This window comes from Equus asinus, chromosome 5 (assembly GCF_041296235.1).
Source record: "Equus asinus isolate D_3611 breed Donkey chromosome 5, EquAss-T2T_v2, whole genome shotgun sequence".
NCBI classification, from domain to species: Eukaryota; Metazoa; Chordata; class Mammalia; order Perissodactyla; family Equidae; genus Equus; species Equus asinus.
In genome coordinates this window covers 106,991,633-107,016,359 of record NC_091794.1, presented here as the reverse complement: position 1 = coordinate 107,016,359, position 24,727 = coordinate 106,991,633, and the positions used below count along the sequence as shown (strand labels likewise).

Here is a 24,727-nt window from a genome sequence, read left to right as displayed (position 1 = left end):
GAGAGGGGAGAGGAAGTGCAGGAGGCTGAGGGCCTCTGGGCCACAGAGGGCCACCTGCTTTTCACTGAGTGGAACCTCTGGAGAGTCAGGGCATAGGAGACTGGTGCCAGGGTATGGGAGGGAGCAGCGAGGTGGTGAAGGTGGCTGGATTCTGGATAGACTGGAGGTGGAACTGACAGGGTTTGCTCCTTGACGGGCTTGGATTTCTGTACCCCACCGCCCTCCCCTGGCACATGATGTGACCATGGATAAGGTGCGCCACTGCGAGGCAGGGCTGCTCCTGTCTCCTTCAGCACTTACCTGGCACCTGCTGTGTGCCAGGCTCTGGGCTAGTGACAGAGCAAGTTGGTCCCTGCCTCCAAGGAGGGAGAGACAGGTGAGAAAAGCAGCGGTCACAGCGTCTGTGCACCTAGGACTGCGGTAACTGGGGGGCGGGACCAGGTGCTCAGCGACTCTGAGGAGCAGGTGAATGAGTGGAGACACACACAGGTCCTGGAAGACACAGAGGGGCGTCTGCATGGCACAGGAGAGTCAGAAGGCTTTCCAGAGGGAGCCTGAGTCTGATTTCAGAGTCTCTGTGGGAAGAAGGCTGATAAGAAAGCCAGGGTGTTCCAGGTGGAAGAAATAGCATGAGCAAAAAACTAGAGTCTTTAAAAAGCTTGACGTGTCAGTTTTCCAGTAGCAGGGGACGGAAAACCCAATCCAAACAGCCTCAAGCAAAAATCGGTTTGCCAAACTGTAAGCAGCTAAAAAGTCAAGGGTTTTCAGGCACGGCTGGATCCAGAGGCTCAAACCCTAGCATCTGCAGTTGCCTCTCTCTATTTAATTATCTGTTTTCTTTCTTTTTGGCCTTATTTTCAGAAGGTCATTTAAGCAAAAGTTTCAGGATTGGCTATGACGGGCCTGCATCCTCACTGTCACAGGAGTGGGTGATGCCCCACTGCAGCAGACTGAGGCCGTGTGCCCACCCCCAGGGCCTGGGGTAGAGCAGGACCTACCCACAGCCCAGGGCCAAGAGTGGGGAAAAGGGGCCTCCAAGACAGAATCGAGGTGCATCCCCAGGACAAGTGGAGCCAGGGGCTGGGCAGAGCAGTCGGATGCCCACCCCAACGTGTTAGGGACACTGTGTGGGTTTTCGCCAAGTGATGGTGTGTTTTGGCGGGGGAGGGTGGTGGCAGGGGAGGGGACTGAGGCCAGAAAGGTCATCAGAACTAGCTCATAAAATATTTTTATATATGAGACTTTGACCATTGTCCTTGAGGGGGCGCTGTGCCTGGTCCCTCGTAGGCAGTCAGTAAACTTGCCAATGGGGCCTGTGTGTTTCACAGATGGCAACCAGATGGTCTTAAGCAGGGGACTGGTGCGATCAGGTGAGCGTTTAGGAAGGCCCTGTGTGGAGCCTGGGCCGGGCTGGAGGCAGGCTGGGGGGGTCCGTGTGGTCAGAACCTCAGGAGCGGGCTCAGCACAGAGCCTGGCCCAGGGGAGGCCCCCTGCTCCCGCTTCCTCCCGCGCAGGCTCTCGCTCCCTGCGAGGCCCCTCTCTGTGAGGCCGTCTGGACAAATTTGGGTGGCGGAGTTGAATCCTGTCATTAGCTTTCCACCAGCATCCTCTCAGCCCTCGTCTTATCCGGAGAGCCGGTGCGCTCACTTCCCTCTTTTAGCTGCCCGCTAATGTGTGTGGGATGAGCAGGGTGTGTTTCTAAAAGCAGCCAGTTGTCTGGTGGCGCTGCCTTTTCGCTTGGGTGGCCCTGCTTCCTGGGCTGGCATCAAGCTCCCTGCAGTTGAATTTCTTCTCCATAGAAACTGGAGGGAAGATGTGGTCAGGTCCCTTTGTCTCCCCTGACTCTGCCCAGGAGCAGAGAAGATGCTACAAGGGTTCTGGGGTCCATGAGGTCACCCCCCACCCCACACCTCCTGTATTCTGTCTGTCCCCAGGAGTATGGCTGGGCCGGCCGCTGGCATTGGCGGGGGCAGGCAGAATGTTCTCCATGGGGCTGAATTTGCTCTTCCCTGCCTTCGGTTGGTTGGCCTTTGGTGCTCATGAGATTTTGGGATAATGAAGTGACACCCCATGGGACTGCTGGAGAAGAGTTAGGTGTGCTCCCAGCACTACCCTGAGGGCTGCTCATGCAGCTTTTCTGAGCCTGTCCCTCACCTGTGTGCCATGGGGGCCACCTGGCTTGACCCTGTGGCAGCACTTGGAGTGGCCAGAAGTGCCCACAGATGGTCAGTGGGTGCTGTCTGAGTGGTCGCCCCAAACTGCCCCTTGGACTGTGGCTGCAGGAGCAACGTGAATTGCTGAGAGGATGAGAGATGGGACGTCGCTTTCCGGGGTCACTGACTGCTTGTGGCCCAGTGTTTTCCTGGTGGGTGGGCTGGCCTGGGAGGACCGGACTGAGGGCTGGAGGGCCCCGTGCGGGAGCTGGGCGGGGGTCTGAGAACCCCTCAGAGTGGCTGTGCCCACAGCTCATCCTGCCTCTGCCGGGCGCACCTTCCAGCAGGGAGCCGGGGTGGGGTGGCCCTTGCTGTCCCGCCTGCTCACGGCCCCATGGCCGGCCGCAGCCTCTCCCCCGCCTCGCCTGGCCGAAGTGGTCACCCTGAGCCAAGTGTTTCCAAGGGGCTTTCCTCAGCATTGCAGTTTAGTCTGCCTTCGTTTAATTGGAAAGACTTATTGCCTCTGAGTGAAAACACAGAAATCCCCCTGGATGTGCTGTCACTGCCACGGGAGCTGCTGGCGCCTTCCCTGGGGGGTCCCTAATCCTTCCCTTCCTGCCTACAGCAGGGTGGGGGGGGGGGGCGTTCCTGGGTCCCGAGGTCTGGCCGCCCCCACCCCGGGGTCTTCTGGGACAGGTGTCAGGATGATGCTCATTCTTCAAAGAACCCGCCGCGTCTGTTGGGGAGGAGCCGAGCGCTGAGGGTGCGGCCGATGCCTGAGCCTGTGGCCTCTGGAGGGGCCGCTCCCTAGACGGGCCGCCGCGGGTGAGAAGGAGTTCGTGGCTGTGTTTTTATTTTTATCCCCTCCTGTTTGGTTTCTGTTTTTTGGTGTGTGTTTCGTACTATGTCTCGTCTGTCCCTGGAGAAGCGTGGGAGCAGAGTTGTGCCCAGTTTGTCTTTTGGGTGACACGTGCTTGGAAGTTTGCTAGTCAGCTGCATAGCTAAAGAAGGGGGACACGCTGCTGTAAATGAGGCTCTGGGCTTGAAGGGAAGGGCGTCCCTGGGGGTCCAGGGAGGCTGTAGTGGGGGGAAGTGCAGGTGCAGGGGAGGAGGGAGTGGGCGGGATTGGGTGGGCAGACGGCAGGGTCCTGGCACATCCTGTGCTTTGGGCGCTGGGTGTCATCCCGGTGCGTGTGGACATGGGGGCCTGGGCCTGGTGGGACAGGCTCTTGGAGGAGTTTAGGGGAGAGACTTGGCCCCTGTTTCTTCCGTGGTAGACACCATTTCCTGAGGTCTAGACCAGGGGTCAGCAAACTCTGAGGCCAGATGGTAAATATGTGACTTCATGGACCATATGATCTCTGTGGCAAGTACTTGACTCTACCATTGTGGGGAGCGGGAGTGCCAGAGACAATATGTACAAAAGGGCATGACTGTGTGCCAATAAACTGTATTTACAAAAGCAGACAGTGAGGGGCCGGCCTGGTAGCATAGTGGTTAAGGTCGTGCGCTCTGCTTTGGCAGCCCAGGGTCCGCAGGTTCGGATCCCGGGCATGGACCTGCACGCTGTTCATCAGGCCATGCTGTGGTGGCATCCCACATACAAAGTGGAGGAAGACTGGCACAGATGTTAGCTCAGCGACAGTCTTCCTCAAGAAAAATTTTAGAGGAAAATTGGCAACAGATGTTAGCTCAGGGCCAATCTTCCTCACCAAAAACAAACAAACAAAACCCCAGACAGTGAGCCAGGCCCATGGGTCATCATTTGCCAAATCCTGGTCTAGATTAAGAGGACAGGCCCCACGGGGCTCAGAACCAGCCTTGGTTACCCACCTAAAAGCAGGCTCCTGACCTTGGATTCACAAATGAGTGCTCTAGTCAGACCTACACTGGGGGGGATCAGGGGCGTGGTGTGTACCCCGCAGAGACTTTGCACAGCTGGAGCAGGTCAGGAGCCCCGTAGGTCACACTGTACAACACTCACCTCTGCAGGACACTTTTGCACGTCCTTTGGAGCCAGATAAGCGCGGAGGCAGGGGCCCTGCTCGTCGCAGAATCGAGAAGCAGCAGAGCTGAGAGATTCAGAGGCCTCCAGACTGGCGCCCCGTGGGCTGCCGTGGGAAAATGTGGGGGAGGGGAGCCGCGTCCCCTTCTCTTCAAGCGTGGGAACCATTAGAGCTGAACAAAATCTGCCAAGCTTCTGCCCTGCAGGACCCCTCAGAGCCTTTAAGATGCTCATGGGCTTTGCGGCTCTTTAGGAGGAAAGACAGTATTTCCCCAAACTCCGAAACGAATTTTCAGGGGCTTAAGGATCTGTCCAGCCACTTAGGGGAAGAGCTGATCTCCTTTGACCCTTCAGTTTATAGGAAACCTGCTGCCCAGAGAGGCTGCTGTCTTGCTCAGGGCGATACAGATGGCGGTGACAGTGTTGGAATGCACACTGAGTTCCTCCTCAGCCACTTGCCTGCTGGCTCGGCAGAGCATGGAGTGGAGGTGCCTCCCTAACCCCCGTCCTGATACAGAGTCACAGATGTGGGGGTCCCAGGTTGTGCTTCTGGCCTCATTCAACGGTTTTGCCAGGGGATGCGCTGCAGCCTTTCATCTGAAGCTCGCTCTGTCTCCGGGCATCTCAGCCGTGGCACTGTCAGCAGTAGGGGCAGGATAATTTTTTGATGTAGGGGGCTGTCCTTGCACTATACGATATTTAGCAGCATCTCAGGCCTCCATGCACTAGATGCCAGTAGCACCCTCCCACCCCCAGTCGTGACCACCAAAAATGTCCCCAGGCCTGGCCAAATGTCTCCTAGGGGTAAAAATCACCCTGGTTAAGAACCACTGGTCTATCTTAAGCCAACATGTGTGGAGCCTACATTTGCTGGAATTCGCTGGTAAATGGTGGAAGGATTTGCCCGAGCTCTGATGGAGTGTACAGGAGTTCTCTCGGGGGCGCGGGGCGGGGAGGAGCCATCCCAGGAGGGTTGCTGGAAGAGTCCTGAGGGTATGACACAGTACGAGGGGAACCACGGGTGCTTCTGCTCTGCTTTAGGGCCAGGGGCCCCCAGTGAGGGCTTCCTGGGTGGGGAAGGGAGAGGGAGGCAAAGCCAAGATCCTGAATGGATGGAGCGCGTGTGTGCCACAGTCAGGGGACTTCACATTAAGGCAGAAGGGAGATGACCTTGCAGGTGGGAAGTGAGGAGGGAGTGTTCTGGAAAGGCGAGGCAGGATGGTGGGTGGACAGGTGGCAGGCGTGCAGAGGCAGTGGGCGCAGGGATATTTCAGGAGGTGAGCCTAACAAGCAACCAGAACTCAGTACTGGAGTCCCAGAGACCTCCCAGTTCTCAGCCCTGGACCAACAGCCAGGAGGACGGGCGGCCTGGGTGTGGATGTGTTCAGTAGGAGGGATGCAGAGAACATTCTGTGGGTAGTGTCACCCTACAGACCTTTTATTCTTGAAACTTTGATGCTGTGATGCTTTTGGAGTCTTTTCCGGGGCTGATTCCCAGAGTCCAGGGAGGAAAATTGCCCTGGATGATGGACAGCTGATCCAGGAGCCCAGGCGCAGACGGCCACACATTTGTGCAGGGAAAAAGAGAAGCCTGATGGTCTGCGCAGGTCTTGTTCCACCAGTCGGGTACACAGGGCGTGCTTTCTCACCCAAGTTTGTCTAACCATGGCTGGATGTCTGGGTTGGGGCAGGGGGCGCATACCAAGGTTCTGTTTCAAAGTCTGGCATGCGGTCGTGGGAAGGAAAGGGACGGCCCCTGCGCTGGGTGGTGCATTGGGTAGGCGTTGTTGAAGGTGATGAGGAACTTGCAGAGGGTTCAGAGGGTCTGTGTGGTTCTGTAGTGACGGCCTGCCGGGTGGGTGGATGGGGTGGACTACCACAGGTAGGTGTGTGAGCCAAACTGGGGGAAGGAGTAGCTTTTGGAGCGAGTGAAGGGTTCCAGAAAGCCTCTCTGTACAAAATGGGCTGAGGTCAGCATGGGAACGGCCTTTGGTGCTGTCTCAGAAGTTTGGACCCGATCCTACGGGCAGGAGGAGTCCACTGAAGACGCTGGAGCAAGACCGTCATGATGAAAATCACGCACATTTAAAGGAGAATGCACGCACGTACTGGAGAGCTTTTCCCGCAAGATCTCCCGGGAGACGTGACGCAGCCTGCGTGAGCGTTGTTAGCAGTTGTCAGTTCTGCACAGAACACATAGGGGGTTTGGTGCTGTCAACCTTCGTGCTTTTCTGTAGTTTTTTCCACAATGAAAACAGCTTTGTTGTTGATCCTGATTACGTTGCACACGCGTTGTGAAGACTCTGAGTGAAGCGTGACACGTGAAGGTGCAGAAGTGCCGGCCACCTGAAATCCTGCCGTGCGCACGGTAGCACTCTGACAGCCGGCCGTGTTATGCGGTGATCCACACGCATCCGTAACTTCGCGGGGACACATTTCGTGTTTGCCTCCCCGTCCTTCTCCTTTCTTCCCCTCTCTCTCTCACTCCTGCCCCGCCCTGATGTTAACCTGCAGCCTGTCGTTCATGGTAAAATACACATAACAAAATTTGACATCTGTCTTCGTCATCTCGGGCTGCTATAACGAATACGATAGACAAGGTGGCTTAAACAGCAGACATTCATGTCTCACAGTCCTGGAGGCTGGGAGGTGCCAGATCCAGGCGCTGGCAGATCTGGTGTCGGGTGAGTGCCTCTTCCTGATTCGCAGACAGCCGTCCTACTGTGTCCTCACCAGGCGGAGGGAGATCCTCTCTCTAGGGTTTCTTCCTAAAAGGGCGCTAATCCCATATTGAGGGCTCCACCCTCATGACCTGATCACCTCCCACAGGCCCACCTCCAAACACCATCCCGCTGGGGGTTAGAGTTTCAACGTAGGCGCTTTTGGGGGATGCAGACATTCAGTCCGCAACACCGTCTTCACCATTTTCAAGTGTAGAATTCAGTAGCGTTGTTGCAGTGTTACAGTGTCGTGCAGCAGACCAGCATCCATCTCCCCCACTCTTTTCGTCTTGCAAAACTGAGACTCTGTCCCTATTAAACAGCTCTCTATTTCGCCCTCCCCCGGCCTCTTGCAGCCCCGTTTCTACTTTCTGTCTCCGTGAATTTGATTATATGAGTGGAATCATACAGTGTTTGTCTTTTTGTGACTGGCTTATTTCACTTAGCGTAATGTCCTCAAGGTTCATCCATGTGTCAGAATTTCCTTCTTTTTTAAGTTTGAACAATATTTATTGTACTGATAGACTACATTTTGCTTATCCATTCATCTGTTGATGGACACTTGGGTTGCTTCCACCTTTTGGCCATTGTGAATAATGGTGCTGTGAACACAGGTGTACAAATATCTGTTTAAGACTCTGCTTGCAATTCTTTTGGATGTGTACCCAGACATGAAATTGCTGGATCATACAGTAATTCTATTTTTAGTTTTTTGAGAAACTGCCATACTGTTTTCCATAGTGGCTGCACCATTTTACATTCCCACCAACAGTATACAAGGGTTCCAGTTTCTCCACATCCTTGCCAACATCTGTTATTTTCCAGTTCTTTTTTTTCCCTTTAACATAAACCTTTTATTGAAGGTTAATACACCCAAATCGTTCCACACCTTCCTGCCTGCCCAGGCATATACATGTGTGTATCTTCGGGCGCATCATTGTTTTATTCAAATGGGCTCACCTTTCACATTCCACCTGCTCTTCTCACTGCATGCATGTGGAAACGCCCCCAGGCTCCAGTGTGGTTCTACCTTGTTATTTTAATTGCTATCTAATGGTTCATGGTACAAACGTACCGGAGTTGTCCACCTGTTCAGTCGATGGCAATACACTTAATTTGGAGTGGCTGGAAATGGCAGTGACTCTGTAACAAACGCCTGGTACAGGTGTCCTTAGGACTGGTGCTATTGTTCCTCTGGGCCCAAGCCCCAGACTGGAATTGCTACATTGGTTCCCAGTTTGTTTCCCAAAAACCACACCGACTCAGATTCCGCCCCCGCCATGCGGGCGCATGCCCCCACCCAGCCCAGCAGCAGGTGCTGTCTCTGTGTTGACTGTGTAGAAATCTGGGGCGTGCAGAGTGATAGCTCATTATTACTTAATTTTGTGTTTCTCTGATTACCGTGGAGCTTGGGCGTCTTTTCCTACAGGTTTGTTTGCCGTTTGCATTTCCTTGTTTTCTGAACGGCCTGTTCACAGCCTCTGGCCATTTGATTACTGTGCTATAAAAGGACCAGAAGCAAATGTGACAAACTGTTGACAGCTGTTCATTTTAGGTGTTGAAAATGTGTCTCGTTTGTACATTTTTGAATGACAAATTTTCAAAATGAAAAAACTGCCTAAATGAGATTGTTTTTGGAAGATCATTTGGGGTCAGAGACACACTGTGGTCGGGCAGACCAACTTGGAGGAGTTCAGTGACTTGAACAGTGAGAGTGGGGACGGATTTGGGCAATTGTGGGGAAATTTATACCTTTGGATGGTAATGTGGGAAGACCAGAAGAGGAGCCCGGGGAGATGAGGGGTTTGAATCTGGCTGACCGACCAGGAGGATGAGGACAGAAATTGGCAGAAATATCGAGGCTGCAAGAGGGCCATGTTGGGGTGTGTGAGTGGGGGCCAGGTTGCCATAAGAATGATGCTGTTGGGTGGATGTGTCAAGTTCAAGGGGAGATGCCCCCTGAAGCCACAAGAGCAGAAGAGCCCTTGAAGGGAGGGCCCCTCAAGAACATCTGTGTTTAAGGGGCAGGAGGAAGGGCTCGCAGAGGAGCTGGCATGGGAGCCTTGCAGAATGGGGAGTATACCTTCACGGAAACCAGTGTCTCAAGGTCAAGGACGTGGCCAAGATTTTCAAACGCTGTTGAGAGTTAGAGAAGATGCTTTTTTAGGCTGTTCAATTTATCGATTGCAGGCCATGACTTTGGAAGAGCACTTTCTTTCCCCAAAGTGGCTGGGGCCTGGAGTCAGCTCGCTGGGTTCTGCAGCGTGAGTGTGTGGAGGGTGACAGAGGCCACAGGAAGTGTGGGTGGCAGCAGGAGAGGGTGTCGGGTCCACGGGGCAGTCCTGGCACCCCAGGCTCCGTGGCCCTCACTCCAGCTTGGTTTCAGTGCTCCTCACCAGTGAGTGTGGCTAAAGCTGCCCTCGTGGACCACACTGGGCACTAGCCACCGCAGGTATCCAGGACAGGCCGGCAGGTTCACAGTCCATGGGAGAGTCTGCCAGAAGCCGCCTTCCTCGTGAGAACCTTGAGAACCTCGGTCTGCCCTGTTCAGTGTCTGTTCCCGGAGCGGCCCCGAGGGACCAGGGGAGACATGAGTCATTTCCTGGACAGCAACCTGTCCCAGCTTCTTAGCCATTTTGGGCTTGGCCTTTCGTAAATTTATCTTCTTTTTCAAGTCCATTTCTGTTTCCTGCCAGTTCTGTCTCCTCGTCAGGTTTGTGAAGCACCCGCAGTGTGAAACAGCACGTGAGCATGCTGAATAGGCTTGTCCCTGAAGCAGCCTGCAAATGAAAGGAAGGGAGGTCGGCAGAGAGACTGAGAGCCTGGTGGCAAGTGAACGGTGGCCTTCTCTCTGCTTAGGTGGATTTCGCTCTCCTGCATGGCTCCTGGGAAAACAGCTCTGTGCTCGGACGCCCTGGGCCATGGGTTGGCTTAAAGATGCAGAGGGAGCATGGCCAGGGATGGCTCGGCAAACATCCTAGCATGGCTCAGCCTTTGGTCCAGTCGCGTCAGGGTAGAGGGACCCCTCTTTCATCGCTTACTTTTTCCATGCCTCAAGTTTTTCTTCCTTATTTTCATATAAAATGAAGCATTTTTTTCTTGTGATAAAATATACGTAACGTAAAATTTACCTTTTTAACCATTTTTAAGAGTACAGATCAGTGGCATTAAGTACATTCACATTATTGTGTAACTGTCACCACCATCCACCTCCAGAACTTCATCTTTGCAGACGGAAACTCTTCCCTTTAAGCGACAGCTCCCCACTGCCTTTCCCCAGCCCCCGGCCCCCGTCATTCTCCTTTCTGTCTCTGTGATTTGGACTGGTCTAGGTACCTCATGTGAGTGGAATCATACAGTATTTGTCTTCTTGTGACTGGCTTAATTCACTTAGCATGATGTCCTCAAGGCTCAGCCATCCAAGTTACAGCGTGTGTCAGAATTTCCTTCCTTTTTAAGGCTGAATGATATTCCGTTGTATGTATATACTCCATATGGCTTATCCATCCGTCTCTTCACGGCCGCTTGGACTGCTTGCACCTCTTGGCCGTTGTGAACAATGTTCTCTGGACGTGGTGTACAGATACGAAGTGATTCTTATAAGACACAGGTCACCATGACCGTCCACGGCTGCACCATTTTACAAAACGAAGCGTTTTTATTGGATAATCTTTAAGGCGTGTTTGTGCTTTAAAGGAAGTCGTGGTTCCCTGGCTCTGTGGTCAGGGGTTGGAAGACGATCTTTGGAGGTGAGATTTGACACCTGAGCATCGCATAACAAGGGTGGTTGTAGCCGCCGCCTAACACATACATACAGGCAAAGGGCAAAGCGCCCACAGGTGGCCCACGTGCGGGGAGGACCGTGGAAGCACCCGGCATTATTTGAGGACCTGCTGTGTGCTGGGAGCTGCTGGCCTCATTGTGTGTGTCCATTTATCGCCTCTGATGCCCTCGGCAATCTTGCAGAGTGGGTATTTATTGTTCTTCTTGTTTCTGCGAGTGCAAAATTAGCAGAGCTTTCTCTTGCTGGTGGTTTGAAGTGGTATTTCTTGGTGTTATCACACTTCAAATTTGCTGTTTACCTAAAAGAAATTTTTTAATTCTCTCTTCCTGGGTCTTAACCTACGTCCCCCAAAGTAAAAGAAAGAGAGAGAGAGAGAATGAGAGAGAGAGAGAGAGAGAAAGAGTGTTTTCCCACAGCGTTTGAGGAAGTGTTTGGAGGAGTGCTGTGCGGAGGCCACCCCCTCGCTGTGGTCCCCTTGCCTTGAGACAATAAAGGGACATCGGTTGCTGTGCTCAGGGAGCTGCCGCCCCAACTGGCACTCTCATGGTTGCTGTGCTCAGGGAGCCGCCACCCCGCGTGGCACTCTCATCATGCAGAGCGACTGTCACTGCTCCGTGAAAGAGCACCTGAGCTCTCCATTCAGGGTGCTTTGTCTTCTGGCTCTTCTGCAGAGGAAGCTTTCTGAACTGTCCCCTCCCCAGCTGGTCCCGGTGCCTGAGTCCTGACTCCCTGTCATGGCATTCAAGGCCCTTGCCACATGACTCCAGACCATGCCTCTCTCTCTCTTGCTCTCTCTCTCTCTATGCCATTATTGCACTCAATGTTCCTGGCGTTCTAGTCACCTGAGCGCCCTCCGGTTCCTGAGTGCTCCTCCCCTGCTCCGACGGCGAGGCTCTCCCGCCCGAGTGTCTCCCATGCCTGCTTCCTCCCTCAGCTCATCTCTGTTATTGAAATCTCAGCCCTTGGTCAGGACTCCTCCCTGTGAGTCCCCCCCATCCTCCTCTTGCACCTGCCCGGCCTCCCCACACCCGTCCTAGCAGCCCCCCAGGCCCCCACTCCCCATTTTAAGCATCCTGCTTCTCCTGGAACTCTGTGAAGACTTCGTGTCTCCTGTGAGGCTGTGGGCTCCAGGTAGCTTGTCTGCCTTGGTCTCTCCACCCCAGGCGCTGCCTTGTGGGGCGGGCCATCAGTTTGCTTAATGGATCGTTAGTGGTTAGAAAAGAGCCAGGCTGGGTCAAGAGGCTTTTTACTTTTTCCTGAAGGTTTAAATTTTTCCTTGCCCGTGTGAGAAGAGAGACTACAAGGAGAAAGCCAGTGTATGGATTTTTAAACAGAAAACATCGCTAAGTGACTGCTTCCCTGGCTGGGCTCCCGTTGGGTAAAGCGGCAATGGTCGCCTTGCCCCAGCAGGGAGTCCTCAAAGGGAGGGAGGGCAGGGGGGACGGGCGGTCCAGGGAGGGGCTGGAGTCCTAGTCCAGTGGTTCTTGGCCCCTTCACCTCCCTCTCCGAGGTCAACGTCCACACCTGAAAGTCTGGAAGAAACTTTTCCATCAATTCAAATGAGAGGGAAGAGGGGGCTTTCCGCCAGTTTCTGTCTGGTGGTTCTAGAAAGGCTCCACTTCAGTTCTCAGCATGTCAGAGTTGGGATCTGAGACTCTAACCCCCCCAGGCTAACTCCCACAGCTCAGTGCCCCCCTAAAGAGCAGCTCTCCGTAACGGGGGCAGGGTGGGTGGTGGGAGTGGGCACCCAGGTCCCTCTGAGACAAGCAGGGTCTCGGCCAGCAGGACAGGGGGACGGGGAGGTTGGCTCCTGATACTTGGGGTGGCCAGGTCTTCGCCTCCAAAGATACTGATTTGTTTTTTTTTAAAAACAACAAGGTGCTCGGCCCACCCAGTAGAGCTGCCACTGCTGCTGTGGCCGCCGCTGGTGTCCCCCCTCACTCCAAAGAGCACGGCCCAGGCGGGTAGCTCGCCCTTAGCCGGGTCACCACTCTTCAGCCCTAGAGCCACAGCCCGCCCGGTCACTGAGGTTGTTGACTTGTCTTACCTTCCAGACCTCCCTGGGTTGGGGATAGGAAACCCTCTTTGGGAGGGTGGGGGAGCAGGGCAGGGCTCGGGGTGGGCGAGGTGCGCCCCAGCCTCCTGCCCTGCGTCCCGGCTCCCTGCCCTCCTCCTCCCCTCTGGTCGTGAGTGCTGAGCCTCAGCCTAGCTCAGAGGAGGGTCGCCTGCTTGGCAGCCACTCTGTGGGCAGCTCCCACTCAGAGCCTCAGCCCTGCCCTCCTGATGGGGACCCTCCGGCCACCTGGAGCCCCAAGCTGACATTTATTGGGGCTGTGGGGCCTCCACCCTCCTGCCTCCCATTCCTTCTGCTTCTTTTCCAGCCACATTCTCTGTTTCTCTCTCTGTCTCTGTCTCTCTCTCTGTCCCCTGGGAGGCCCGTGATACCAGGGTCGTCTCTTCTAGCCTGAGACCAGCGTGATTTCAGTAAGACTGGGGAAAAGCTGCCCCGAGTGCCTTGCAGGGCGGGGCAGGGCGATTCAGGAGGGTGGGACAGGTGTTCTGGTGGCTCTTCCTGTTTGTCAGAGTTTTGAACCTGCTGTCACATCCCTGTCCAAGGTCAGCATTCTGTCCCCAAAAAAGGCTTGGGGGTAGATAGGAGATGCTCCCACCTTCTCAGTGAGGGAGCGCAGAAGAGAGAACCTGGCTTGAATCGGTGTCTGGAAGACGTTAGAGTCTCAGGTGTCAATCCACGGTGGGGGAGGGGCAGAAAAGCTCTTCCTGCATGTGCCCCCCCAGCCCGGGGGACACCTGGAGACTTGTGGGGTGGGGAACACTCATCTCTTCCCCTGCCCCATTTCCACTCGGGCCTCCCTCCAGTTTCTGCTCCAGGGGACCTAGGACACAGCCAAGGCCCCAGCCGTGGGGTGCCTCTGATGGGGGAGACCCTGTTCCCGGGGAGGAGGTATGCGACTGAAGGAGGCGGGTGGGGATCAGTGCCAGGCTGTGCCTGAGGCTCCCACTGAGGACAGCCCTTGGGGGGGATGGCCGTGGGCAGGGTGCAATCCTTGCCGATCTCTGCCGGCCCCGGCTAGAGCCTGGTAAGCTGGGCATTTTATCCTTTACTGCAGAGTTTCTGTTCGTTTCATGACGGGTTACAAGAGAGCTGGTCATTGCTGGAAAGGGGGCTGGGAAGGGGGCTCAGGGAACAGTGCTGTCATGAGTCTGCCCCTGTAGGCCGGGCTGGGGTCTGCAGGGACGTCCCCTCCATACCTGCCCTGCTGGGCCCACTGGTTGTTTGGGAAACTTGACTTAGTGGCTGCTGCTATGGGGACAGTGTCCACCCGTGATTCTGCATTTGCCCGGCTTCCTCTGTGACTTCCAGCCTGGCTTTTCTGGGCTTCCCTGAACTGGATGGAGTAGGGGTCCCCGGGCCTTGGGGAGGGTGCAGCCTCAGCAAGAGGAAGGGAATGGGTTACAACTGGCCTCCCGCTGGGCCCGCAGCCTCCCTTCTGGAGGGCTTTTAAGAACTGGCCGATTACCTTGTAATTGTTCCCAGCAGTGAGGAGCGAGTCCACCGAGGAGCGGCTCCAGTGTTTGTTTTGCCTTCTGTGTTCTCCGGGCCAGTGGTAACCAAGGGCCGCTTCCCCTTGGTGACGGCGGAGCTCACTCAGGCCAGGGCTGATCCAGCCCCAGCGAAGGAGGCCTGGGGGACCCGGCAGGGCCCGGCCACCGGCAGGCAGGGCGCCCTGCTCCCGGGGCGCAGGGTGCTGCCTTCACTCCTCCTCAGCCCTCCCCTCGGGCTGAGGCCCCCGGGGCTCTCTCCTGGCGCTTTCCCCAGGCGCTGGACGGAAACATTCCAGAACTCCGGAGCCTCCGGTAGGTGTCTGGGAGACCGAGAGGCCACTTGCTGCCGGCCCTGGGGGGTGGGTCTCTGGCAGGGTTCTGGACCTCAGCCAGGATGCTGCTTGGGTCTGTGAGTGACCGTCACTCTAGGTTCTGGCAGGACTCAGGGTCCTGAGGTAATTCTGGGGGAGCTTCTGCTGGGAGATGTGCTGTGATCAGCTTCAGGCGTGGAGGCCGACTAGGAGGCTCCATGGCCGAGAAGGCTGGTCAGGTCTTGGATGGACAGGATTCCAGTCAGGGGGGCTGGTTTGAAGTGAAGGGAAATGTGTTATAACAGGTGTGGCCGGGAGAAAGCGCGAGGCTCCTGGACGGTGGCAAGGCTGGCTTGGCTAGTTGGGGACCCAGGGTGTTTGGAGCAGCAGAGAGCTGAGCAGGCTTGTGAGGAGCTCGGAGGGTGGGCGGGGGGGACCTGACGAACTGTGAGCAGAGGAGGGGCCTGGAAGTGGTGCTGCCGTAACCTTGGTCTTCCCAGACCCCTAGTGACCAGGGGCCTCTAGAAGGTCTGGGCCGGGGAATCCACAGCCCGTTTTCATGTGCCCCTACTCTTGTGGGTCTGGCAGAAGGACGGGTCCCTCTGCCCAGCACTTCTGTGAAACGTGGCTTTGAGGTTCGGTTTGTTAGGAGTCAGGTGTGTTTCAGGACTGGCTTCCTGGAGAGGGATGGACCCTCCTCTGTTTTCTTTCTTTCTGGTGTGTTCCCTCCAGGCCTCTGCCTTGGGGAGGACCCACAGCACAGCCCCCACACATGGGCACGCGGATCACCTGAGACCCGGTTATAGGGCAGTTTGGAGGCAGTCAGCTGGGGAGGGACCTGGGACTCTGCATTTCCTACAAGCTCCCAGGCGAGGCCCATGCAGGAGCCCGTGGGCTGCCCTGGGCATGACCAGCTGCAGGGCTCGCAGGGTGACTGGCCCCCTCGTCCCTGTAGGGGCTGTTTCTCCAGGGTGGAGATGGGCTGCTCGCAGGCAGGATGTCAGTCGTGTCTGGTTTTCTGTTTGGGGACCAGGGGAGGCGGTGCTGTCAATCAAGAGAGGTGGGATAGCTGGTGGGGCGGGGGGGCGGCTGGGGCATGGCGTGCGGGGACCTGCTGAGCTCCGCTGTCCGACTTTCACACGGATTCCTTCCACCGGCCCAGCTGCCGATACTATTAGACCTCAGTGATTCATTGTAGCGCGTTTCAAGGGAAGGCGTTGTGTTACAAAAACGTGGGTCCCAGAGGCTTGTTTTGTTGGCAGGTCTTGCTGCCTCAGCAGAAAAGAGGCGCTTTTGATATGGGAACGGAAACTTGGGACAGCGTTAGAAATGCTCAGTGTGTTCCGCGGGAGAGGACCTGTAGTCGTCCTCCAGCCGTGGGGACGCGCTGCCGACCGTGAGGGCAGCCCCAGGCCTGGCTGCAGCACATCAGGGCTAGGCGGGGGTCCCCACACCTGGGTCTGTGGTCTGAGCCGCCCGCGGCTGTGACAAGGCAGGCCGTCCTTGACACTGAGGAGTGTGGGACCCGTCCTCGGCTCCCCGTTCCGCCTGTGAAGGTAGCATGCTGCTGTTTTTTATTTTACGGAAAGTCCAGCCTGCAGAGGAGTCAGAATTCAAAGAGTCCTTTCTAAACGCAGTCTGTCTGATGTCGCAGAGCAGCCCTGCGAGGCGAGCACGTGAACTGTGCATTTGTCACCCTCACATGTAGCCAGGACTAGGGGACCTGCCTGGTCTAGCGCGGGTGGCCGATCCTGGGTTTGCTTACGTTTCCAAAGTCGGGCTGACAAGTTTGCTGAACAAGCACGTGCCTTCATGCTTGCTTCCTTCTCCCTCTGCTCTGATTGCCATCCTGGACTAGCCCATTCAATGGATATTGGGCCAATTTCCCTTTTTTCCACTTCCCCTTTCTCCCTTTTGTGTCTCAAAACGTGATAAATGGAACAGACTCACCCCAGATCCAAGCTGCTTTCCCGAGAAGCTTCTCTGGATGTGTGTATCCTGCTGCCTGGCCTCGGAGAGCACAGAGGCATGGCGGACCATCCCTCCCCCACAGGACGCACGGCTGCTGCCCCTTCCCGGAGCAGGCACAGCGTGGGAACGTGGGGGGCATCAAGGAGAGTTTGCCAGAGGGAGGCAAAACCACTGCCGGCCTTCGGTGCACCTGATGGCTTCCCGTGGAGGCCGCTGTCGCCATCAGTGAGCTGGAAATGGCGAGAGGCAGCCACAGAGCTGAGTCACGGACACCCGGAGGCGGTTGTTCTTTGGGCAGATTGCTGAGTTTGGGCTGGGGAATGGGCTTCAGGGTTTGCACAGCTGCATTCCACCACTGGGGAGCCGCCAGGGACCCCCTTCTCAGGAAACCCTCTCCCTTCCTGCCTGCCTTCTCAGACATCAGTTACAAATTCACCCCCAGTGTTGGCTCTTTATTAAGTGCTAAGCTTTCCATGGCCTCCTCATTTAGCCCTTAAAGCACACCAGTGAGGTCGAATAGTCATCACCCTTATTTCAATGGATGAGGAACCTGAGGCTCAGAGAGGTGAGAGAGCTTGCGCAAGATCTCCCAGCTTGTGGAGCTGAAGTTTCAGACCCAGCTCTGGGCCTGCACGAACTCTCACCCTGTCTCCTTCCACAGCCTCTCCCTCCCTCTGTTTCAGCCACATGGCCTCTCTCTGGTTCTCCCAACATGCCAAGCGTGCTCCCACCCCAGGGCCTTTGCACGTCCTGTTCCCTCTGCCTGGAATGTTCTTCCCTTTAAATCTTCACATGCTTTACTCCCTCCTTTCATCCAGGACTCTGTCCATATATTACTGTATCAGAGAAGCCGTCCCTTACCTCCTCCCATTGCTTGCTCTGTCTGCACTACTCTGCTTCATTTTCCTTTGACACTTGTTAGCTGACCCTATATTAGATATTCATTCAACACTTGTTTATTGAGCACCTACTGTGTTTCCAGCACTGCTCTGGGCGTTGGGGCTGCCACATGAACACACAGATGAAAGTGTCTGCATTAATTGTTCAAATGATGGTTGTCTGTCTCCCCTGCTAGACTGTGAGCTCCATGGGGGCAACAGTTTCTACCTGTTGTATACAGTAGGTGCCTAATAAATATTGTTGGAATGAATTCCAATCCCAAGGCATCTTATTTGGACTTGGGTGTTCTCATCAGCTGAACGTTTGCAGACCATCTCTCGGGTTGGGTCCCTTCTGCAGGTGCCTATCTCGTCCATTGTGTTGGTTCCTACCAGTTTCTGCCTGGGGAGGATGCCGCCTGGCAGTGTAGACAGAATGCCATCCTACTTTCCTAAACACCAACCATGGGTGGCACAGTTTTGAATCATCCACTTTGTTGCGGTTCTCAGGGATTAAGGAACAGAGGAAGGGTCTCAGGAAGCCGTGCTGCCCCACGGGGGCTTGGCAGATGCTTGTGGGATAGGTGAGTAAGCAACCCAGATGTTTATTGGACTCCTGCTATATACACACAAACCCTCAGCACGGTGCTTTTCAGCCAAGTTTCCATGTTTTACCCGAGTGAGTCTGGCCAGAAAGGGTCTGTGGGAGACAGTGGCACCTGCGTGAGAAGCTTGGGTCTGTCCAGGTCCGTGAGTGACAATCCTCCTGAGAACGCAGAAACTCGACCCGTTAGAGCAGGCTTTCATGTGGCAACAGGTCTAGTCAAACTGCGTTAGCCTGGGGCCCTCCTGGCCTGGGCGGAAGCCCGGTGGTGTGGCATCATAGCTGGCAGGCAGGCAGCGACGTCATCAGCAGAGGGAGCAAGCAGGATCTGAGTGGCTGGGATGGTTTCCTGATATCACAAAGCAGGGCCTTTGCCAATTTGGAGTGGACTCGGGGTGCGGACCTGCCCTGTGAAAAGGCAGGGGCCTGCGAGTTCTAGCGTCTCTCTGCCCTCCCGCCTCGTTTGCAGAGTGGGGAGCGTGCGGGCCAGAGATGCGCCGTGACGTCGGTTCTTCCGTGTCCTCGTCCTCAGACCGGGGGTGCTTGTGCGTGTGTTGGTCATCTCCTCCCCACACCGCACTTTGGGTGCAGGCACTGAGACGCAGGCACACATTCCAGATTCCTCCAGAGAAACTCGATCTACAGGTGCTGGCTCGAGGCAGCGGGGTTGCCAAACCGCAGCTCTGCACTCCTTCTTTTGGAGGAAGGAAAAGGAGGGCAGGCGGGGAGCAGAGAACTCGATTGCAGCGGCTCGGCTCTAGAAGGCTCCCAGCTCCCCACATGTGAATGTCGTCAGCCCTGTCCCCATGTGTGACCCTGGCTGACAGGCCCGGTCCCCCCGCCAGCCCTCTGCCTGCTCTGTGCTTCTCTCTGCCCCACACCCCCCTTCCTCACACACCTCCTGCCATGGGGATTTTGGAAAGGTGGCTATTTTTCATCCGTTTGTGTTTTTTCATTTGTTGAGGTGAAATGCACAGAACATAACATTAACCTTTTTAAAAAGTACAGTTCAGCGGTGTCTAGATCATCCTTGGTGCTGTGCAGCCGCCCCCTCTGTCTAGTTCCAAAACATTTTCATTCCCCCAAAAGAGGCCCTGACCCAGAGCAGTCACTCCCCATTCCGCCTCCCCTGGCCCCTGGCAGCCCCTCATCTGCTTTCTGTCTCTATGGATTACCTGTTCCAGCCATTTCATACGAATGGGATTGTGTAATATGTGCCCTTTTATATCTGGCTTCTTTCACTCAGCATAAAATATTTGAGTATGTACAGTATCCACATTGTAGTATGTATCAGTCCTTTATTCCTTTTTATGGCTGAATAGTATTCCACTGTGTGTGTATTCCATGATCTGTTTGTCTATTCATCCATTGATGGACATGTGGGTTCACCTGTTTATGTTTTTGCAAAAGTAACAAAACTATAATGAGGAAATTGGAAAGAAAGGGACAATCCTAAGCTTGTCACTCTGAACACAGACATTTTCATTTTTCTAGGTTCCTTTTCATCTCTTGTCCTGCATCTGCCTGTGTAATTTTTTCTGAATTTTACTCTTAGGGCAGGTCCAGTTGCGTCCTTCATTTCAGTTGACATACAAACCTCTTTCCTGGCCTCTTGTTCCGGGACCCTTACAGCTAGCATCTTTGATGGCCGTGTCAGACTCCATCGATGCCCCCTTACCTTGTCTCCCACTGGATGAGCCGGCACCCTGGGACTCTGGCACCCAGACCTTCCACTTGCCTGGAAGTTCAGGATTCATTTATTCCCTGCCTTAGATGTGCTGAGGCTCTGTCTTGTGGAGTTGTTGGCCCAGGGGTTCAAGACTTCCCATGTTGACGGGATTGGAGGAGGACTGCCATCACCGTGGATGAGGAAGTTCCGGCAGGCTGTCATGGCTTTCAAAGTATGTTTAAGTCTCTTTTGCCCGACTGGCTCGTGGGGCCCGGGGATTTACCTCTCCTTTGGCATCCTGTTGAGTTCCGTGAAATCCCACACGGGGAATGGCGATTAGGTTGCACTCAGAGACGCACTGCCCAGTTCCTTTTAGAATCCTTTCCAAGTTTGTTGGCTGCGGTCCGTTCGAGGTCCGGTTGACAAACTTCAGTCCAACTACGTGTGCAGAAGCTCCCGGGCGCCTTCAGCCGCCACGCTCAGTTCAAAGATCAGGAAGCCTGGGGGCAGGTTACATGGACATTTGATTTTCTTCTACCAAAATTGGGCAAGGGGCAAATGAGGTCCAAGATTTTGAGGGTGAGGAGAGGTGGCTGTGAACTGCATGAAAAGAGACTGCTCTGAGGCCATCCTGTTACAGAGAAATTCTTAACTCCTCACACATGACCGTCATTACAGCCGAACAACCTAGCTGTCCATCTACAAAGGGGAGTTCCAGAAACTCTGATAATGGAATATTATGCAGCTACGAACACATAAATGGACGTGGGAGCTAAAGCAAACCTGGGAGAGCGTGGGTAGTGAGATTCTTGGCTACAAGAGGACTGTTCCCGTATCTGCACTTGTGTATATGCCTCGGGGGCACTTTATGCTTTCTACATTTCTGGATTGAGATTTCTTAGGAGCGTGTATAACATTTGAAATATTCCAAATCCAGATAGAACAAGAAGTTTAAAAGCATTGTGGTTATAAATCCAAGCCTGGCAGTTCTCGTTTATTATGGATTTGAGATTCCAAAATGTTGAGCTCAAATTCCTTTAAACTGGTAGCATCCTAGTGAACTGGAGGACCTATCGGAATGCAGACTGCTGGGCCCGCCCCCAGAGTTTGGGATCCAGTGGATCACAAGTGGGGCCCAGGCATTTGCATCTGTAACTGGTGGTGCTGATCTGCTGGTCTGGGGACCCCAACTTTGAGAACCTCTCCTGTGAACCTCATTATAGGAGAACGTCCCTACAGCCTCTTCCGCCTGTAGAAATTTTATGAGACTTCTGTCCCTGCGCTTGGCCTAAAGGGTTTACGTTATCGAATTTGGAGTTTTTGAGGTTGAGCACCCACAGGCCACTTGGCTGGAGCTGTGGCCTCCCACGGGGCTTCCTGCCCCGTGGAGGGATGCCCGCGGGTCTCCCTGCTCCAAGACACCCTCTTGACGGGGCTGGGCTCCTCGGGCCACCCTGTGAGGTCTTAACCTGTGCCCGCCTTGGCATTCCCTGGCTAAGTGCTCTCCGGCACTTGCCGTTCAAGAGTCCATCCTTCTAGGTGTCCCCTGGTGTTAAAGGGAGGTGGCGTGGGCAGGGAGCAGCATGTACTAAGCACCTACTGTGCACCCGCTGCTGTGCTGAGCACTTTAGCTACACCATTGCACATTGCAATCAGGGATGCCGCCTCCCTCTTCCCCCTGCACCCCCAGGGGTTTGAGCGCCTCACCTGGGCATGCAGGGGGAGAGGAGTGGACCAGCCCCTCGCATCTCTGTGAGTTGATTCCTCCCAAGGCCTTAGATCTCTGCCTGGTCTCCCTTCTGCTCATTCTCCCTGGAGGGACATGGGGTGACCCATGGGACCCCTCTCAGAGGTAACCTTTCCCACTCGGCACATCCCACCGGAGGAGGCCAGTGTACCACTACTCCCAGGCAGGCCTCCTGACCCTAAAGCCTGGGCCTGGTCAGACTTCCGTTCCTGGGCCACTATGATGGAGGCCAGCGGCCGGCGGAGTTGCTCCAGGCCTCTTCTCGGGCCAGTCAGCTCTGGAGGGAGCATCCTGCGGGAGGCTGGGCCACGTGTCCCTGTGGAGGCTCCTCTGGGCGCCTGCCTCAGGGAAAGTGAGCCTCGCCTTCTCAGAGCTGGAACGGGCTCGCTGGGGCCACCCAGTCCCCCTGGGGACTTCTGCCGCCAGCCAGGTGGGTGAAGAGGGACCAGCGTCCCTGAGCCTTTCCCTTGGGTTCCCATGGGCTCTCCCCATGGAGGTGGCCATGGCGCTGCTCTGCGCCCTGTCTTCCTGCCCCCCTTCTATGGGGCCCCTGCCCCAGCTCCTACGTGGACCAGGCAGGCCCGGTTTGACCAACACCCAACCTCCAGGCTGGGTGATGTCGGGTTCACCACCTAGACTTCATTCCCACTGCCACTTGAAGCGTGTCTGCTGCGCCTCAGTAAACTTTCAGGAAAGTCGCTGTGTGTCGTTGTGTGTCCCTGAGGTCCCTCCCAGATCAGGGCTTCTCTGAACGACACACGGCCCTTCCGTCACAACCTTGATGGGGCTGCAGTCGTGACTCTTTATTTTAATTTTTAGTCTCTGTATGAATGTAATGCTGATTTCCCAGGGCCGGGGCTTAACTGATTCGAGCCCTTTCTGAAAGTGCCATGAGTAATCTGGGTCCTTCCGTAGGTGTTTACGGCAGGTGCATTTTTGGTCTTTTGAGGTCAGAGGCTAGAGCTCTGGACCGTGTGGGATTTTCTCTCCAAAATCACTCGTCAGAACTTTCCAGAAGGGTCCAATACTTTTTGTTGATTCTAGGGGCAGAGACTTGCTTTTGTATCTCTGCTTGAGCAAGAACACAGCTCCCTGGCTTCTCCCAGGCGTCTCTCCTCAAGTGGGCAGGTGGGATGGGCTTGGTTATTGAAACCATATGACACCTGTCCTGCCGTTGGTGGCACCCTGGCCAGGGATGCCTGGCCAGGCTTGTGTGGCACACAACCTGAGCGCTCCTGCCACCGAAGCATGTTCCCGGGCTCACGGGAGCATGAAACCCTAATTAGCAGGCAGAGCCAGGCAGCCGTTCCATGGCTGCAGAGGCTGCCTCTGATATAATAACAGATCGCTTGGGGCGTGCTTCTCTTGCAAAATCCTGGGCTGTACCCAGCGATGTGTGAGGCGGGAGGGAGGCGGAGGGAGGAAGCTCATTTGATCTTCAGGTGAAAGGAGGCTTTATAAATAGGTCACCTTGTTCCACATCCTGAATTTCATTCTTTCCCCATCTTGGGTCAAAACAATGGTTTTACTGTTCTGGGGTCAGTCGGACGCACTGAGGGGGAACGGAGCTGAACGAGGTGAGTGTGGGTCTGCTGCTCTCCCGTGGCCTCCCTCTGTGCCCCCTTCCCCCACCCCTATTCCATCCATTTGTCACCAGTCCCCTTGGACGTGTCTCCAGCTGAGGGTACTGCTTATTCAACAAACTTTTTCTTAAACAACACAACAGAAGGATAATGTTGAGTGGAGATGGGGCTCCAGGGCCAATTGATCCCAAAGTGCTTTTTTTAGAAGGCTGAACTGCAGAGTTGTGGCTTTCGTTGAAGGGGCAGCGTGGTGTTGCAGGAGGTGCTGAGCGCCCTGTCCTGTCTGAGCCAAGGGTTGAGATTCTTGTCCGCCTCCAGTCTCTGCCTCCTCACCCGGGCTTTGTGGGCACAGAACCAATGTACAGCCGCCGTGGCTGGGTTTCGGCTTTGGGAACGGAGCACTTGCTCTTTTCTTGTTTGGGGCCAGTGGAGACAGATAGGTACCCCATTTTTACTGGGGACATTAAAATATGTGATGTACAAACAGTGTAATTGGAAGTCTTAGGACAAATTATTGTGGAAATAATGTCCCTCTTTGGGATGGCTCCAGAGCAATACCCAGAAATTCTTGTCCTTTATTTTATTTTATTTATGTTTTTTTATTGAGGAAGATTAGCCAGCCCTGAGCTAACATCCGCTGCCAATCCTCGTCTTTTTGCTGAGGAAGAGTGGCCCTGAGCTAACATCTGTGCCCATCTTCCTCTACTTTTTTTATATGTGGGACGCCTGCCACAGCATGGCATGCCAAGTGGCACCATGTCCGCACCCAGGATCCAAACTGGTGGACCCCGGGCCACCGAAGCCGAACGTGTGAACTTAACCACTGCGCCACGGGGCCGGCCCCTTGTCCTTTATTTTAACTGCACTTCTGTTGACTGTGGGTTCTTAATGTGTATGTATCTTCCTGGGTAAATTAAACCTTTGTCCTGTGCTTGCTTTATAAGAAGTGACACACATGGAGATCCTTTAGGAATTGCTTTAGGGACAACTTGTTCTTGTGAATGTAGTGTGTTAAATCAGTGTATTTCGGCCTTTTACTCTTTTTCTGTGGGCTCAAAAATCATTTTCATTACAAAAGTCAAACATACTTATTTTTTAAATTTCTGTTCAAAAAGTGTTTAAGTGAACATCTCTTTCCTCCTGCCCCACCCTCCAGGATTAACCGTTGTGAAAGGTTTGGTGTTTATTCTTCGAGACCTTTCTGTATGCCTACAAACAGATAAACGCGCACAGATAGAACCTTTTTAAATTCCGTTCTTACAGAAATGGGATCACGCACTGCATATCATTCTCCAATTTGCTTTTTAAAATGTACCGGTGTCTCGTTACACGTTATGTGAAGTCAGCGCATCTGAGGGGCTGCCTCCTTCTCGCCACAGCTGCCGGAGTTCATGGCGCGGCGTGAGCCTCTTTGTCCACGTGTCCCTGTGCAGGGGTGTAGGGTTCCACAGACGAGACCCCTGGAAGAGCAGTGGATGGGTGATTGCTGGGTGTTTTGTTCCTGGGGGGGACTGCCGTGTGGCACCTGCACGCCGAGAAGTGTGTCCCAGTTTGGGGTCTGTTGGAGACACACACCCACAGCTGAACATGCGGGTCCTTTGCCCCACGTCCTCGCTAATCCTCCTCAACCTTTTTTAACCCTGTGCATCCCGCAGGACTTGCTCGCCCCTCTCTCTCTGCCGGCTCATTCTTCTCTGTGACTTGTACCGTGAAAACGGGATGTACCCAACAGGCGTCC

At 54.8% G+C, this 24,727-nt stretch overlaps 1 protein-coding gene across 3 annotated transcripts in view; it reads left to right on the top strand.

Annotated features, from left to right (window-relative positions):
* SPSB1 (splA/ryanodine receptor domain and SOCS box containing 1) overlaps positions 1–24,727 on the top strand; it is a 68,510-nt gene that overhangs the window by 25,710 nt on the left and 18,073 nt on the right. Inside the window, exon 1 of one of the 3 annotated variants that reach the window (XM_070511154.1) lies at positions 14,288–14,538. The exons of the other annotated variants lie outside the window; for them this stretch is intronic. The gene's annotated coding sequence lies outside the window, so the exon portion shown is untranslated. Of the gene's footprint in view, positions 1–14,287; positions 14,539–24,727 lie in introns of those variants that run through there. 3 annotated transcript variants of the gene reach the window in all.